Source organism: Ceratotherium simum, chromosome 37, assembly GCF_057802395.1.
Source record: "Ceratotherium simum simum isolate JZ-2026a chromosome 37, ASM5780239v1, whole genome shotgun sequence".
Taxonomy (NCBI): domain Eukaryota; kingdom Metazoa; phylum Chordata; class Mammalia; order Perissodactyla; family Rhinocerotidae; genus Ceratotherium; species Ceratotherium simum.
In genome coordinates, this window is record NC_141936.1 from 23,504,771 (window position 1) to 23,508,633 (window position 3,863).

Consider the following 3,863-nt stretch of genomic DNA (forward strand, 5'->3'; position numbering starts at 1 on the left):
TGATACATATTAACTAGACTACATGCTTTATTTAGGTTTTCTTAGTTTTCACCTAATGTCCTTTTTCTGTTCAAGGATTCTATCCTGGATTCCACGTTACACTTAGTTGTCATTTCTCCTTAGGCTCCTCTAGACTGAGTTTCTCAGACTTCCCTTGTTTTTGATGATCTGGACAGTTTTAGGAGTCCTGGTAAGGTATTTTGTAGAATGTCCTTCAACTGGGAGTTGTCTGCTGTTTTTCTCATGACTACACTGGGTTTATGGGTTTTTGGAAAGAAGACCAAAGAGGTAAACTGTCACTCCCGTTTTGAGGTACAAACTATCAACATGACATCACTGTTGAGGTTAACCTTGATCACCTGGCTGAGGCAGTGTTTGTGGGGTTTCTCTACTGGACACTTACGCTTTTGTCCCCCTCCCCACACTATACTCCTTGGAAGGAGGTCACTATGCAGAGCCCAGATGTTAGGGGTGGGGAGTTATGTTCACCTCCTCGAAGGTGCAGAATCTATTCAAATTACTTAGAATTCTTCTGCATGGGAGATTTGTTTATTCTCCATTTATTTATTCAATCATTTATTTACATCAGCATGAACTCACAGATATTTGATACTTTGGGTTAAAATCCAACACTACATTATTTTGTTGCTCAAATTGTTCCAGCTTTGGACATTGGGAGCTCTTCTAATTGGCTCCTACGTCTTCTGACATATTCCCATCATTATGTTTTTGCCGTTTTTTAAGCACTTGCTTACTTTCTGGCACTGTAAGATGCTCCAAGTGTCTCATCTTGTATTATTTCCTGCCCTAGACTAGAGTCAGCTGTTTCTCCAGCAAGTCCTAGATCCTTTTCTTGGAGAACTGTAGTAGAAACCAAGATCTTGGCACTGGGTGTGCTCGTTGCTACTGAGTGTCATTACTTCTTGGCTCTCTCAGCTGATAAGTGTGGTTATTTATATCAAAGACTAAAAATACTCCTTTTAAAAAATTATTTTTTTGAAATTACTTTTAGATTAACCGATTGAAATACCTAGAATTTGCTTCAAAATAATTAGTATTGAGGGGTGGGAAGTGGGGAAACAGTAGAAAAAACTAGAGTGGTCATGAGTTACTTACAGGGGGATGATAGGTACATAGAGTTTACCTATTTTAATTGTGTGTCCCTCCCAAGATTTCCATAATAAAGAACTTTTAAAAATTCATACTACTACTCAAAACTATATGTCAACAATCTTGAAAACTTACGACAAAATGGTCAAATTCCTAGGGGGGGAAAACATTTTGCTAGAACTGACTTAAAAAGCTATTTAAGAAACCAAAGCAGTGATTAGAAATTTTCCTATCGGGAATTCATTGGTGTTTCCAATTCCTTCAATGATGGAGCAAATTGTATTGGACTCATCTTTCTGCAAATAATTATGAACACTGGACAAAAACATTAAAAAATCTATGTGAAGCCACTGGAGAACAACCAAAGGCTGGTGGAAAAGAGGGGCTCAATCTTCAAAGGGAAAGAAGGGGATATGCCAATTCTCCACAAATTGATCTATAGATTCAATGCAATTCCAATCAAAATCCCAACAGGCTTTATCGTAGAAATTAACTAATTGATTCTAAAATTTATACAGAAATGCCACGGACCTGGAACAGCCAAAATAATCTTTTAAAAGAACAAACATGAAGCACTCACACTTCTTGACTTCAAAATTTACTATAAAGCTACAATAATCAAGACAGGGTGGTATTGGCATTAGGACAATGGAACAGAGCAGAGTCCAGAAATAGACCCACACAAATGTGGTTAATCGAGGTACAAGGCAATTCAGCTGCAAGAGTGTTTTCAACAAATGTTGCTGGAACAACTGGATAAATGTATGGAAAGAAAATGAAACTTGACCCCTACATCACACTAAAACAAACTGATAACGGACCTAACCCTAATAGTGAAAACTATTAATCGTCTAGAGGAAGACGTGGGAGAAAATCTTCACCTTTGGGTAGGTAGGCAAAGATTTCTAATTTTTAGGAATACAGAGATGCAAAGACGAACTTGGGGCTCAGAATGTGGTTATCTATGAGGAGACCCCAAGATGGGATGGGGTGGGGAAGTCAGGGGCACCCAATGGTTAGATGTAAGTTATTGTCCAGATCTTAGCTTTTGTTTTGGGAGATGAGGCTACGTTTCTACTATTTTACTAAAAATATGTGCACAGACCAGTCTGTCATGAACTAAGGCTTATGATTATTCCAATTCTGTCTGCCTGAGGTCCAAAACAAAAAATTATCTGAAAAAGGAGTAAAAGGAAATACTCTATAAAGCATTTCAAGTCTTTAAAAATTACTATTGTAGCTCCATACCTGGGAAGTGAGGGTGGGTGGAATTTTAGCTCTCACACAGTCCTCTTGTCTGCAAATATAAAACCGTGATTAGAGAATGAATTTGATAAATATGGACAAAAGAATTTATATCTCATTGAGATACTTTGTAGTACCACTCTTAAAAATACTTGTGTAAGCGTGGTTAGATAATATACCACTGAACAGAGCAACAATTATTCCAACAACTATACCTTTATGTTAACCTTTGGGCAAGCCAAAGAACAATCAATAACTTGGGCGAGATAGAATGCACACTTCATCACGTATAAGCCAAAATCTATATTAGCTATTTATTGCTACGTAACAAAGTACCCCAAAACTTTGTGGCTTAAAACAACAATAACACATCTCTGTCTCTATGGTTCGGGAATTCATGACAAGCTCCTTTGGGCAGTTCTGGCCAGGTCTCAGGAGGCTGCAGCCAGATGTTGCCTGAGCCTGAGCTGGAGGCTGGAGGGCCACTTCCAAGGCGGCTCACTCACACGGATGGCAGCTAGCGTTGGTAAGGTTTCTCCTTGCGGAAGGCTGCTTCAATGTCTTTACAACACAGCAGTGGCTCACCCCAAAGCAAGCCATCCAAGAAACAAAGGCTGAAGCTGCAATGCCTTTTATCACCTACTCTCAGAAGTCATACATTTTTTCTACAGTATTTTATTGGTCACACGAGTCAGCCTTGTTTCAACGTAGGAGGGAAGGACTGGAAGACCTGCCAATATATTAATGACTAAAACGACAACCTTAAAAAAAAAAAAACAAATTTTAATCTAGGGAGGAGGTGGCTTAAAGACATAGGAAGAAGTTGGGACTCATCTATTAAGTGAAAGATGACAAAAGGTTTTAGTTGGTCTCAGGTGTCGTATAAGTGAACAGTCAGGACCACACGTGCAGGGTACATAGATGCAGAGTCATGTCCTGCTGCAGGGAGGCGCTATGCTACCACCGTGCCCCATTTCCCAGGGGCAGCCTGTAAGCGGAACACTGGGTCCATTCCTGGGTGCCAAACACTGATTACGTTTTTCATGTAGCTCCAGAGGGGACATCAAGGGCTTGCTGAAATTATGGGAAACATTTCACTTAACACAGGGGGCAAAATATGTACTAGCATTATCCATCTATGAGGCCAACAGAAGACTTACTAGTCCCCTCGAAGGTTCCAGTTCACAGGATACAGCCTGCTGTTTGTTAAGAAGGTAGACAATCAAGCTTTTTACAACTGTGATTAAAAGAAACTTCAAGAGTGAATCCCCCATGAGCAAACCAGTGGGGCTTTAAGAGGCTGGAGCCATCTACGCTGGTGGCTGCTCCCTCTCGGGCTCTCTTGATGATTTTTAGATGTTCACACAGGTAATGTTTTGGGATGAGTTGAGCTCCAGGAGGTAGGGACGCTCCTGTATTTCTCAGCCATAAATACTGTGTGTAATGCCTGTCACTCTAAAGAGCCCATACCTTTAAGACAAATTAAATGAACTACCAAACTCTCTGGA